At 38.6% G+C, this 15,680-nt stretch overlaps 1 long non-coding RNA gene across 1 annotated transcript; it reads right to left on the reverse strand.

The window, feature by feature from the left end:
• Positions 1–13,253: 13,253 nt before the first annotated feature.
• Positions 13,254–15,458, reverse strand: LOC107812865 (uncharacterized). The gene is made up of 6 exons (XR_012694071.1): positions 15,262–15,458; positions 15,000–15,147; positions 14,753–14,842; positions 14,596–14,650; positions 13,894–14,023; positions 13,254–13,649 (listed from the first exon to the last, which is right to left on the reverse strand). It is a non-coding gene; the product is annotated as an uncharacterized LOC107812865 (long non-coding RNA).
• Positions 15,459–15,680: the final 222 nt, after the last annotated feature.

Below are 15,680 nucleotides of genomic sequence, written 5' to 3' on the forward strand. Positions count from 1 at the left end.
TAGTACACCACCGCTTCAGAGTTTCCAGGGTCGTCAGCCCCAGCAGCCGAGGGCTTGTTTTACTTGTGGCGACACGAGGCACATTGCTAGGTATTGCCCTTGAGTTTCAAGCAGTTCTCCGCATTAGGGTTTCCTTGCTATGGTTCGGGCACCCGGTGTTCCACAGGCCGCCCAGCCAGCTAGCAGTGGGGGTAGAGGTGCTAGAGGTGGAGGTAGAGGTGCTAGAGGTGGAGGCCAACCAGCTGCAGGCCATCCCAGAGATGTAGTTCAGGGTGGTGGGGCCTAGCCCCGATGTTATGCTCTCCCGGCCAGGCCCGAGGCTGAGGCTTCAGTTATTACAGGTACGGTTATGGTTTGTGATAGAGATGCTTCAGTGTTGTTTGATACCGAGTCACTACCTCGCCGGGGTTAGGCCAGACACTTACCAGCACATGGGGTCGGTTGTGCTGATACTACACTCTGCACTCTGTGCAGATACCGGAGCGGCACTTGATCAGCAGCAGTAGGGGAGCCAGCCTTCAGTCCACCGAGACACCGAGGTAGCCTTGTAGGCGTCTGCAGGCCCGACGTCTCCTCTATCTTTTATTATGTTCTGTTATCTCATGTATCTGAGACAAACAGTGTTATTTTTCCTTCAAACTGTTGTATGTAGTACTCTTAGTAGTCCGTGAATGTTGTGACACCAGTTTCTGGGTAGAGGCATATGTTGATTTCCGTATTATTTTGGTTTATATCGTTTAAGTCTTCCGCTTAATCTTAGATTCCGCTATTATTTAAATGTTTATCACCTGTTAAAGCAAGTTGTTAAAAGGACTAAAACAAAGAAGTAAAGAATTTTCTAAATTTCGTGGCCTGCCTAACTTCTACGAGTAGGCGCCATCACGACTCCCAAAGGTGGGAAATCCGGATCGTGACAGAAAAATAGAAATGATAGAAACTTATCTTAAACCGTTACAATCATATAGCCTAATAAATAAATAAAAAGAAAAAAGAGGTAATAATATAAGACAATTGCACATTCTCATCAAAATATGGATTTAACTTACAAGAATTAACCTAAAACACCGCTCACCCAATCATTTAAGTTAAAAAATAACTAATGGTGTAATATATGTAATTTGTATATAATATGTGTATAAGTATATATAACCAGGGTATAATTAATATATTCCGGTTAGGAAAAATAAATATTTATCATTAGTCTTTGGGGGCATATTTGTTTCTTTCCCCTTATCTTCCCACCGCCACTCTTAATTACAGAATACTCCCTATTGACCCGACTTCCATTTGTTTTCTATTTTATTTGCAAATTGACTGAATGGAAAATTGAAACAACGTTTTTTTCTCAATATAACAAATAAGTATGTAGCTCTATAGTTAATAACAAAATAGAGAGGACAGAAAGTCTATGGCAGGAATGGAATCAATAGACGAAAAAATATAAGTTCCACGCTGAGTTAATAGCAAACACAGAGGAGAACTATAAATAGAACATGTGATGTTTTTCATTTCTTCTTATTTTTTTTGTTTTTTTTGGTTTTTTTGGTTTTCCTTCTAGGAAAGGAAAACTTGGATTCTCTATTAGAGCCTACAATGTATAATTGTTTACACAATCATGTCATTTAAAAGATAATTACAAAGCACCGTCCATACAATTGAAATTAACAACTTGAAAAATAAGGCCAGTTACTCGCTCTAAAAATTAACTAGTTGTAATTTTTTTATATAACTAGTGTATATAGGCTAAACGCTTTAGTTTTAAGTTTAACTTCTTTACAACGATAATATATATATAAAGGAGAGATTATTGTAACAACTAACACATCGGCGACAGTTGAACTCGAAACGAGGTTCGTTACAAAGTTTACATGATTCGACAAATCCCACATCAAAATGGGAGAAGAAACTAAAGAGTCATATAAGGGGAAGTTCAGGATTCAACTACTGATGTGCCTTTGGGTTAAAGCCCAAGAGGATAAAGTTGTGAGGCGTAGATTGTGAAGCTTGCTTAGGCAAGTTCCATATCAGAATTGTCACGACCAAAACTAACCGTCATGATGACGCCTATCGTGGAACTAGGCAAGTTACTATTCAACTTCTCAACACAGTAAAAACTTTGAAAATAAAGACGGAAAAAATTAATATTTAAGAAAACCCTTTTTGAAATAGAAATAATCCGAAATACGATACAATCTATCCCAAAACCGGGGTGTCACATAGTACATGAGCATCTATACCGGAATTGTAATGACCCGACTGCTTGTTTTGAGCATCTGCACTTTGCCCGATAGTTTGAGGCCTAGGAATAGAGTTTTGTCGGTTCCGTTAGCTCCGTTGGGTTATTTTGGACTTAGGAGTGTGTCCGAATTGTAATTTGAAGGTCCGTAGTCGAATTAGTCTTGTATTGACGAAAGTTGGATTTTTGGAAAGTATGACCGGGAGTGGACTTTTTGGATATCGGGGTCAGATTCTGATTTTGGAAGTTAGAGTAGGTCCATAATGCCAAATGTGACTTGTGTGCAAAATTTGAGGTCAATTGGGCGTGATTTGATAAGTTTCGGCATCAGCTATAGAAGTTGAAGTTTCAAAGTTCATTGATTTTGACTTAATGTGCGATTCATCATTTTGAGTTTGCTATGCGTGATTTGAAGCTTCGAGTAGGTTCGTTTCGTCATATGGAACTTGTCTGCAAAATTTGGCGCCATTTGGAGTTGATTTGATATGGTTCAGACGCTTGGTTGCGATTCTAGAAGTTCTTGAAGTTTATTTTGATCTTCATGCGTTTTGGCGTCTGATTCGTGGTTTTAGAGGTTATTTTGATGATTTAATCGAGCGAGCGAGTTCGTGTTGTGTTTCTGGACCTGAGTGTATGGTTGGTTTGGAGCCTCGGGGGCTTGGGTGAGTTTCGAATTGGTTTCAGAATGATTTTCCATAATATTTGAGTGCTGGTACTGGTGTCATCGCATTTGCGATGTTTTTGTCACAAATGCGGCAGTTGCAATTGTGAAGCAGCCATCGCATTTGCGAAAATTGGACTGGTGGGGAAGATTTACATTTGTGTAGAAACCTCTCACATTTGCGATGTGGGGTTGTTCACATTTGCGAGGGACCCTGCCGCTTTTGCAAAGTATTGGTCTTCGCATTTGTGAAGTATAGGGTAGCAAATGCGACCTTGACAGGAAAGCTTCTGGTTCGCTTTTGCGATGAGTAGTTCGCTTGCGGGGATCGCATTTGCGAACCTCGTGTCGCAAATGCGACATTTGCAGCCTACTAAATGCTGAGAGTTCCGAGTCTTACCTTCATTTTTGTTATATTTTGAACCTTAACTTCGATGGGAGGCAATTTTGTGAAGGGATTTTCATGCCAAATCATTGGGTAAGTGTCTCTAATCAATTCTCAACAACATTTCATGATTATATATAAGATTTAACATCAAATTCATAAGAAATCTAGGGAGAAATTTGGGGATTTTGTCAAAGTTTTGAAAAATAAAAATATGGAATTTGAGAGTCGAATAGGACTCGATTTGAAAACAAAATAAGTATTTGAACTCATGAGGCTATGGGTAGTCAAGACCATCCCTTGGACCTAGGTTTTGACCGAGCGGGCCTGGGGTTTGACTTTTGTTGACTTTTTAGAAATTAAATAAAAATCACAGCTTTATTAATTGAGATTATTTTCTCTTACATTGTATGATGTATTTAAGTCATCTTTGGCTAGATTGAGCCGAGCATAGGTGAATTTGTAAAGAAAAAAGCTAAGTTGAGCATTGAGTTAGCAAAATTGAGGTAAGTGTCTTGCCTAACTTTGTTGAGAGAATTTTTCCTACTATTTGATATTGTTTGATACATGTGGGGGTGATACATATATGAGGTGACAAGCGTATATATATGTGTCGGGGTTAATCATGCTCGGGGTTAGATTATATTATAATTGTGTTTTGTAGAATTACGTGACCTTCTTGTTTCATGCCTTACTTGACTCCTAGATACTAAAATCATAGTACTACATGTTAGGAACTAAGACTTAGTTTGTTATAACTTGATTAACTTTGATGGAAATTCTGAGAACATATTGATGTGTCTAATTTGGTCATCACTACGCATAATCATTAATATATTGCTACGGCCGATATTCTTGAGATACTAGACTCTATATGTGTGTAGTGGATCATTGTTGAAACACCTGAATAATAAGGTTCTTGTGGATTATTGCACTATTATTGCCTTGGAAAGTTGTGATTGGGATTCATTTGGGAATATTCATTTAAACATTCTCCTTGAAGTTATTTATGCTTCCTGCCTTGTTTTCCATTGATATACATATGCATGGTAAGGAAGAAAGTAAAGCACGAAGGGTGATGCCGTGCCATATTATTGAGAGTAAAAGCACGAAGGGTGATGTCGTGCCATATTATTGAAAGTAAAAGCACGAAGGATGATGTCGTGCTATATCATTTGTGAGTAAAAGCATGAAGGACGATGTCGTGCCATGTTATGTGAGTAAAAGCACAAAGGGTGATACCGTACCATTGCATTTATATTATTATGCTTTCATGTTATTGCGAGTTCATGGCACGAAGGATGTTTCCGTGCAGGTGAGGACGAGGAACATGCAATATGTTATGACATCCTTTTCTTGCAGATAACTTCATATCTTTACCTTGAGTTGTTATAGTCGTACTTATGGTTCTTATGTGATTGTCATCACTGTTCTTTATTTATCCTCTATCTCAATTATTGTCGTGTTACCCATGCTTTCTACTTGCTTAACTTGCAAATATCATGCCTACTTCCTGCTGTTATAATTGCATCCATGACATATCTGTTTTGTTGTACTTAAGTATATGTCTTCTTCCATATTAGTCATTCATATCTCTACTTGTTAACTTATAAAGATCATGTGCCCTCTTCCTTATTTGTCATATCCATCTTCATGCCTCCGCCATGCTAGTTAGTGGATGTTAGATTCCTTTTCCTAATCGTTGTCATTACCTCTATGCTTTCCCGCCTAGTCTGTTACTGATGTCCTTATGTACATTATCGTTCATTATTGCTACTTGCGTATATCCTACTTTGTCATTTCTGTTACCGGCATATTTGCCATTCGGCTGCACTGTTTTACGCATAATTGGTGAGGATGAGATAAATGCATGAAGGGTGTTGTCGTGCCATTGGATTTTATGTCTTGAGTCTATTTCTCACACTATGAAAGTTTGAGGTGATTATTGTGGTTTATCAGTTTTTGCTCTAACGAAAGGATTGGGTGGGATATTGGAACCTGTTGAATTGTGATTTATTCTAGTACTCTGTTATTATTTTATACATTCATTTCGTGTACTCTATCCTGTTATACTATATTATAGTTCTATTGCTAGTTTACATTACAGTGTTTATCAATAAGTATCTTTTAACTAAAAAGCCTCGTCACTACTTCGATGAGGTTAGACAAAATACTTACTGGGTACATGGAGTCAGTTGTACTCATACTGCACTTCTGCACTTTGTGTGCAGACTTTTGGAGCGGAGCTGCTGGTGATCTTGGGAGCTGACACTGAAGATGTTCGTGCATTCTGGATATAGGTTCCACTTGTCCTTGGTGGCTTTAGATCTTATTAATTTGTTTGTGTAGTCTTCAACAGATCGTGTAATTACTTTTATCAGCTTGTAAATTCTATGTCTTAGAAGCTCATGACTTGTACAACCAGTTCTTAGGTTAATTTGTAAAAGTTTAGACAATCCTTCACTATTTTCCTATAATTTCATTTGGCTTGAATTGTTTTGCTAGTTGGCTTACCTAGCAGGTCGAGTTAGGTTCCATCATGACTTGTGATTTTTGGGTCATAGCAAGTTGGTATCAAAGCTCTAGGTTCATAGGTTCTACGAGTCATGAGCAAGTGTCTATGTTAGTTTGTATGGGTCCACCAAACCGTAGAGTACCTGGTCCTCTACAAGATTCTGCTGAGAATGCTAATAAAACAATATGTAAATAAGGCAGAGAATTTTTACGTGGAAAAATCCCACACAAAGGGATCAAAAAACCACGACCTACACCTGTAGGCTTTTAACTTTACTAACTTGTAATCTACCTATTACAAGCCACTTTACAATACTTCCTATTGCAAAGGATTTACTCAACTAACTTGTGGTACTCTTACCACAAGCCACTTTGTGACTATCCTAGTTACAAAGGCTTTTTCTAACTTGTGATGCTCTCACCACAAGCCACTTTGTAACTCTACAATTACAAAGACTTTTCCTTATGACTAAATCTAGTCACAACATAAACTCAAGGAGTTTACGAATTTTCAAGAGGATTCCTAATCAAAATACTTCTAGGTAAGCAGTTTAGGAGATACAATAAGTACAATAACAAGGTTACAACTCAACTAGGACAACAACGGTCTATCTTTTAGGAACTGGTCCGTAGTTGCGCTCAACCTTGTTCTTTAAGCTTGTGAGGATTGATTTCTCTATTTTTGCAAGAGGCTTGAATAAGAAACAGAAACCTTTTAGTGATGTTTTGTATAAAGCTCATTATGGGTACATATTGATCACATAACTTGAAATGATGTGAGTACTTTGTTTGGTTAGAGAATGAGTGGGCGAACAGTATAGTGCAGTGCGGCAGAAACAGTCCCGTCAGTCACTTTATTTCTAGTTGTGTCCAATTGACTTTATACTGCTATGAGTAAATCCACAAAAGCATCAGGTTCTTGTGTTGGTTCCTAGCTCCTGAAGCTGTAGTAGTTCACCTTTAGTTGGAATCCGTTAAAACTTGCAGTAGTCCAAGTAGGTCAGGTTCCCTATCTGGTTCTTAATAGTGAGTTTGTTAGATCATCAAAACATAAGGCAATAGTATTTAAGATCTATCAATTTCCTCCTTTTTGATGATGACAAACTTAGCATTTATAAGTCGGAATTAGAGCAGTACCGGTTTAAAGTATCAGGGAACATAGAGAGTTCCCACTGAGACTATGCCTTTTCGTATCAAAAGTTTACATGATCAGAGCAGTAAGAACTTAAGAACTAGTCTAGTTCCCCAATGTGTTTCCCCCTGAGTCCTATTTTCCCCCTTTTGGCATCATTAAAAAGAACAACAACACAAAGAAGTCCAGCTAAGCTAACTCATGCCACATATGTGCACACAATCATGATAGAGAATAGAACACACACAGAGAGAGAGAGTACTGGACATAATAAAAAGAGGATTTATATTAATAACAATTTAATATGCCTCTGTCTTTTGAAAAAGGAAGAGGCAACATTGGACTTGTTAACATGAGCAGTAGTAGTACATCCCAACCATAAAAAAAAGAAAACAAAAAAAACATCCACCAAACATTAACAAAGAAACAAAAACAGAAGAAACATATCCAGAAAACTGGTCACTGAAGGGGTTCTTAGGGGGCACTAGGAGTAAAAGGCTTGGTAGCTGCAGCAAGTGTCTAGAGAACGAGGTCTATTCGGGCGTTTCCCGACTTTTGCTCATTGAGCAGTTCTGCCTTCAGGCTCTCAACTTGCTCCTTGAGATCAACATTCTTCTGTGACAAACGAGCCACTTCATCATTCAACATGGGAACCCCTTGGGCTTGCTGACCTTCCAGGATAGCATTCCTAGCCTTCAACCGACGAATTTCCTCAGCTGCACTGTTCTGGGCATTGATAAGCTGAGACACGGTTGATGTACTTCCTACCCCATACTTTCCACACACTCGCACTCTTCCAAAGTTGTTTGTGAGAAGGTCTGCTTTCGAGTCCCCACTTTACCCATTCCTAGTGGAACTTTAAAGAATTTGAACACTGGAGTAAGCAAGAATCCATAGGGAAGTCCATGATTACCATCCTTGAAGGTGGCATCCTTTTGCATGTGTTCTATCATAATAGCAAGCAGACTCACAGGATTGAAACTGTCCAGTTGCTCCATTAGGAATAGGTCAAACTTAGAAGTCACTAACCTCCTTTCAGCTCGAGGCAACAAGACTTTGTTAACCAATTCAACCAGCAGCTAGTAAACCGGGAGTAGTGCTTTCTTATGGATCTGGTCCCCTTTCTGATTAGCATTGTCTTTCACCACTGCATTTCTGAAGTTATACTGACATACATCTCGTAAACTTGACACCCCAATTGTAGGAACTTTTAAAATCTTTCCAAGCAATTTTACATCAAAGATGATGTCCACCCCATTGACCAAAGCACAGATATGGTCAGTATCAACTGGAAAGAGACTAGCGAAGAAACTTTGTACCTCCTCCTCATGCACCTTAGGTGCATCAATGTGAAATAGATGCACCCATTGTTGAAACTCGACCATTTCCAGAATTTGGTGCATTACGACCATCTCAGAGATTGTTGGGTCAAACGTACGACCCAACAGAACTTTTTGGGTTAATTTGTATAAGTTCAGACAATCCTACACTATTTTCCTATAATTTCATTTGGCTTGTATTGCTTTGCTAGTTGGCTTACCTAGCCGGTCGAGCTAGGTACTATCACGATTTGTGATTTTTGGGTTGTGACAGGAATATAACCTACTACAATGTCTAGGGAATAAAAACTAAAGTACATATAGAGATAATGAAGGAGAGTCAAGGCCTGCGAATGCCATGCAGCTACCTCGATAGTCTCCAAATCCTAACTCCTCGATCTGTAGCCGTCGTGACCCGAAGCACCTAGATCTACACACGAGGCGCAGGGTACATGAATACAACCAACTCAGTAAGTAACAAATCCAACCTTTGGACTGAAAGGTAGTGACGAACTCAACCGGCACAGTTCAAAATAGAAGTAACAATGCATAAACGTAGGCATGCTTTCAAATTAAATAGATAGCTAAAAACAGTAAAAATAGATCAAATCTGAACAATGTGATGCACTGTGCTGACAGCCTCATGTGCTCACACTCTCAAATGCTCAATCACCCGGTATTGTATATGGCCCATACGGCCCAGGGAAGATCCATCCCGAAATATATATATCACTGACCATCAATCACCCAGTATCGAGGAAGGCCAATCCAACCCGTGGAGAAGATCCATCTCCAGGTATATAATGCTTCGGACAAGATCCATGTCAAGGGAAGATCCATCCCTCAATAATATCAACTACACTCACTGGGGGTGTGTGCAGACTCCGGAGGGGCTCCTTCAGCCCAAGCGCTATCATAAATTAGTATATCCGTTGCGGCGTGCAGTCTGATCCCATAAATGTCACTCATAATCAGGCACTCGACCTCACTCAGTGCTCACAATGTCATAAAACTACCCCGAACAACAATGATATGATGTATTAATAAATAACAACTGAGACTAAGATATGATATCAATGCATGAATATGACTGAGTACGAAATATCAATGAAATCAGTGAGATGACAGCAAGAAACGACCACTATGGGTCCCAACAGTATCGGCATAAAGCCTAAACATGATATCTAGCATGAGTGACAGCTCAATTACTTTATCACATGATGAAAGCATGGATATCAATAAGATAGAACCACTAGACAGTGGCGTGGAATCGACCAGGTCACAATTCTCACGGTGCACGCCCGCACGCCCGTCACTTGGCATGTGCGTCACCTCAATACTAATCACATATCACAAAATTTGGGGTTTCGAACCCTCAGAACCAAGTTTGAAAGTGTTACTTACCTCAATCCGGGCAAAACTCTACTCCAAAATGCCTTTGCCTCTCAAATCGGCCTCCAAACATCCCGAATCTTGCCACAAGAAGTACAATACAATTAATATAGGCTAAAAGAACCAATTCCACAAGAATAATATGAAATTAGAGCCAAAATCCGAAATCGACTCAAACCCGACCCCCGAGCCCACGTCTCGAAATCCGATAAAAGTCAAAAGGCTCGAAAGCTCATCCACTCACGAGTCTAACCATACCAAATTTACCTAAATCCGATACCAAATGGTCATTCAAATCTCCAAAATTCACTCTCCAAATCCCTAGCCTCAAACTCCCAAATTTTACCTCAACACCACACAGTCTAGGTGGGAAAAATAATGGGGAAACAAGATTATTGCTAAAAAACGAGTACAAGAAGCTTACCTCAATAATCCCCTCGAAAATCCTCTCCAAAATCACCTAAATCTGAGTTCAAAATGTTGAAATGAAACTAAAATCACGAACCCTTGTTTTTAAATATTCTGCCCAGGCCTTTCGCAAATGCGGCCATATTTGCACACCTGCAGAACCGCTTCTGCGGTGATTCCTCCACATCTGCGGAAACCACTTAAGTTCCCAGCTACCGTACATACGCTCCCTTATCCGCTTCTGCGGAAGCGCTTTTGCGCAACATGCCTGTTTCTGCAGCTTCGCAGGTGCGGAAAGGACCTCGCACCTGCGGCCACTGCCAAGCCTCCTCTCTCGTGCTTTTGCGGGCACCTTCCAGCTTTTGCGGGCTCGCACCTGCGGCCACTGCCAAGCCTACTCTCTCGCGCTTCTGCGAGCACCTTCCAGCTTTTGTGGGCTCGCACCTGCGGTTCCCACTCCGCAGGTGCGATTACACCAGTAGCAGCAACACTTCAGCTATTTCACCAACTCAAAACCAAGTCCATTAATCACCCGAAATCAACTCGAGGCCTCCAGGACCTCGACCAAACATACCAACAAGTCCTAAATAACGATATGAACTTAGTCGAATCCTCAAATCACCTCAAACAACATCAAAAACACGAATTACACACGGATTCAAGCCTAATGAACTATGAAAATTTTAAATTCTACAAACAATGCCGAAACCTATCAAATTACGTCCAATTGACCTCAAATTTTGTACATAAGTCATAAATGACACCACGAACCTACTCCAACTTCCGGAAATCCAATCCGACCCCGATATCAAAAAGTCCACTACCGGTCAAGCTTTCCAAAATTCCAACTTTCGCCTTTTCAAACCTAATTCTACTATGGTCCTCCAAATCACATTCCGAAAGCGCTCCTAAGTCCAAAATCACATAACGGAGCTAACAGAACTATAAAAATTTAAATCCGAGGTTGTTTACACATAAGTCGATATCCTGTCAACTTTTCCAACTTAAGCTTTCAATTAAGAGACTAAGTGTCTCGATTCACTCTGAAATCTCTCCGAACCCGAACCAATCAACCCGGTAAGTCATATAACACCTATAGAACACAAAAGAAGCAGAAAACAGAGGAACGAGACTACAACTCTCGAAACGACTGGTCGGATCGTTACAAGAATGGAGAGAAAGTTAAGGACCATATAAAGGCAAGTTTAGGATTAAATTGTTGAGGCACCCTTTTAAACAAAATTCCAAGAATAAAGACCGTGAGGCCGAAAAATCTTAAAATGCCCTCAAAGATCGAGCCAACACGGATAACACCTTAGCAGCAGCATAGTTGGGACCGTGATATTGACTTTTTAGGAGTATGTGAATTTCTTAATACATATGTCAAAGCCTAAAAGATCAATTATTTTGAATGGAAAGGAGTAATATAATTTATACCAGAATTTAAATATTATTTTTATGTGAGTTGCGACGTCCCAGAATAAGTTAATAACCAACTTAGGGGTGTCAATGAATATTTAAAAATCGACTAAACCGACCGAACTACACCGTACCGAATCGAATTTTAGGTCTCTTTTAATAAAACCGTAGGTTTTTATATAAATCTACAACCGTATCAATAATTAGGGTAAGTTTTTTATTTTATGAAAATAAATCGAAAAAATACCGAACCGTACCAAATAAATTTACAATGTGAACAATATATTTATATATTAAGTTTAAAAATAATAAAACATTAAATTTTTTCTTGGGCCTTGGAATTAAGAAACAGTTGCCAACAAGTAATTAAACTCAAAATCTTAATTCCCAAACCTATTATGCTACTTATATTAAAACTAAATTATTTCCAGCATGTTCACTAGCAAGACACAAAGTATTATCGCGATTATGAGTAGCAAACTACAATATATTGAATATGTTTCCTTTCGTATGATTTTGATTTATATTTTTTAATATTAATCTTCTATAGACTTTATTCTTGAATCCCAGCTTAGTTAATATTTTTCCACTCATGCGATTTATATTATTTTTGTATTTGCTTAGTTTTTTTACGTTGATGTAGAATAGTTGATGGATCTATACTCTAGTAATCTTTCATATTTTCTTAATTCATCACTTTTTAAACTGTAAAAATATCTAGAGAGTTTTGCTAAGTCATATAAAAGTACGTATGTTATTGCATTCTACTTCTACTAGTAACTTTTACATGACATTAAAAAAAATTACCGAAAATTTACCGAACCGTACCGATACCGAAGAGAAACCGACATGATTGGGACGATTTCGAGAAGTCTAATTTTGGTTATACATAACAGAATAACCGAAAAATTGGTATGGTACAAATTTTATAAAATAACCGGCCGAACCGAACTGAACCATTGACACCCCTAAACCAACCTAATCATTTGTAAAAAGTGTAGGATTGCATATAGATTTTCGTAACACACCGGAAGATAATAAAAATTCTAGACAGATCTTTTCGTGTTTAGAATGTATTTACATGTCAAATATCAGTTCTAAGATGTACCTGGTGAAGACAATCACATTTTAAAAAATTTTCGACAGTGCAAAAACTCTATGTGTATCCACACCGAGGCCGATCCTTACTATCAACTCTTTGATTAATGAAATCAACGAACAAATTGAACTAAAATATTGTGCTAATTTTTTTTTCAAAAATCTCAGCTCAACAGTAAAATAACAAGAAAAATAATTTCTTGTGAATAGTAATTTTCTCTTGACTTTGTGCGGCACACATAAACCTTGTGGGGTTTTCAGTAGGGGTGGGCGTTCGGTATTTAAGATTTCGGTTCGGTATTTCGGTATTCGGTTTATCAATTGTGTATACCAAATACCGTACCAAACTATTTCGGTACGGTTCGGTATTTCTTATTTTGGTTCGGTACGGTTTCGGTACGGTTTCGGTTTAACAATCAATGCTAAGTGCTAACAGTGCACATGGCTGAAATCCTGAAACAAGAATAACATCTGCAGTTGCAACTTGCAAAGGCAACCTTGCACGCCAGTATACTGAACTCAATGTCAATATTGTATGTCATACAACCTTGCAAATTTGCAATGAATATGGCAAAAGTTGTAGTTGGCAAAAGCTCAAAAGCTCAATGTCATACAAACTTAATGGCGTATACTGTAGTTGGCAAAAGCTGGCCAACTGCACAATGCACATTACTGATTACACAACTATATTAAACAACTTAAAGTCTTAAACACAGTTAAACACTTAACACAGTCCAACAACTTAAACACAGTTAAACAAGTTAAAAACAGTCCAACAAAAACAGTCTTAACCCTGCCTTAAGTATTAACACTTAAACACAATGCAACACTGCAACTGGCCAACTGCAAGTCTGCACAGTCTTAACACTTAAACAGTTAAACATAGTGCAACAAAAAACAGAGAGGGCATCCCTCAACAACTAGTCTTGAGCAGTAGCACGACCTCACGGGGCGTTGAGCAGTAGCACGGGGCATGATTGCACTTGAACCTAAGCTATGTGAATAGAGTGTTCAACCAAAGTTGTTATAACACGACCAAGAGTAAGCAAACTCTTATTGATTTCCCCCGCTTCTCTTGCACGAGCCTGAATTCAAACAGATATAGTTGTTGTAAGTTGGATTCGCTTTATCAGGGTTAATCCATACAAGACTTGTTACCACCATTCCAGAAGATGCATATAAACCATTCCAGGGTTAATCTCTGTTGTGCTTTTGGGCCAAAAACCTGGTAAATAGCATATCTTTAAGACAACTCCTAATGCTAACATTCTTAACATGCCATCCATCCATTTAATGAACAAAATGCTACTATAAAACAAGGAATTATACCTTGTCAAAAGTGAATACTTTGTCTACTTGCTTGTTAGCTACATTTTGTAAAACAGAAACTTCTCTTTTACTTTCATTACATGTTATGGCCTTTGGAACATTAATCCTTTGCTCATCATCATTCAATGGCCTGAAACAACAACAACAACACTAAGACTTGTCAAATGAAATTTGTAGCATTTGTTTTTCTTGAAGCCAATGTGTAAGAACATCAATCAGCAACAATGCATCCAATCCTAAGCCATTGATGATGTCCATATTGAGGTGTGTTTTTCCACATTCAATTTTATAAGCACATAACGATAATAAAAAAAGGCAGGTTTACAACATATAAATCATGTCCTGAAATATGATTTCAACCAAAAGAATAGAGTCCAAGTGTCTGTTGTTAGGCAAATTTCAACCGGGGCGACTAAAAGAATAGAGTGTTCAACCAAAGAGAGCATTCTGCTATTGTTAGTTGCTCTGCTCATATGGTAAAGATCTAAAAATCAGACATAAACAAAGTAATCATATGGTAAGCCTAACACATAGTCGTGTACTCACAACTATTATTATACAAGCAAATGAATTAAACAGCATGAAGCCATGAACGTGATACAGATTACAGAATACAGATGATATTTTCCTACTAAAGGGAAAAGCTCGGAACAACAGTTCATTCAATCAGCAGTACAACCAAAAGAAAGCGAAACAACAAACCTCTGAAATTGAGGAGTGAGGAATCGAATCGAGCTGGAAATCGCCTCCTATAACCCTAAATTAGTTTGATGCAGAAAATCAGAAATTAAAAATTTATGCGTCTGAACTCTGAACTCAAAAAGTTCAAAACTTAAAAATGTAAAAACTCAAACAAAACCTCAGAGAGTAGTCGACATAGCTTTTCCAGCCTCAGAGAGTGACAGAGTGTTGTTCAAAACTTTTCCAGCCTTCATTATAAAGGGCACACCTGCAGCAGGTAAGCCACATAACTACATAAGATACCCAAGATACAGATTAAGGCGAGTAGCCAAAGTACATCTCTGAAACAACAGATAATTAGGCAATCTAAGGCTGAGATCAAAAGTTAAAATACCAATTTTTAACTTGTGAAATTATTATCTGACCTTCCCATCTTTCATTGTGTATGCGTAAAACCATAGTTGCAAAAGTAGGAGTATTTGAGTTGTCAGGAACCATTGGGTCATCCTTATAGCCTTCATATTGTCCAAGAACGACCTCTTCATCTTTGATTGGAAGCATTGATTGAAGAACCTGTGTGGATAAGGGAAAACAAATAAGTGAAACACGCATGAGAAAATAGAGTATTGGTTCTTCCAATCATTTATTTTGTAATTCCTGGTACACCACAAATTCAGCTAACAATACCTAGATGAAAAGCAGAAGCCACAGGAAAAAACCATAGACTGGTCGTAACTCGTAGAGACGTAGACTGATATCCTAAGCAGTCGATTCTCGTCCTAAACTCGCAGTCGATTCTCGTCTCCTCCTCGATGAAATGGCTAAACACTGAAGAGTGAAGACTAGAGTGAAGACTGAACTGAAGTAGTAAGCACTAAGTTAGCAAACCCTAATGAAATGCCTAATTTGATTCAAGACTTGGGTCTTGGGTTGGCCGGTTGGGTACTTGGGTACTGATTGGGATTGGGATTGGGATTGGGTTGGGAGTTGGGGGAGCTGGGCCTGGGTGGGAGTGGGACGCTGGGATGGGGCATGGCCTGGCCGCATGGGCCTATAAAATAGGTAATTGGGCTTAGTCGTTTAGATTATTTCGGTATTTCGGTTTA

The sequence above is a fragment of the Nicotiana tabacum genome, chromosome 8 (assembly GCF_000715075.1).
Source record: "Nicotiana tabacum cultivar K326 chromosome 8, ASM71507v2, whole genome shotgun sequence".
NCBI classification, from domain to species: Eukaryota; Viridiplantae; Streptophyta; class Magnoliopsida; order Solanales; family Solanaceae; genus Nicotiana; species Nicotiana tabacum.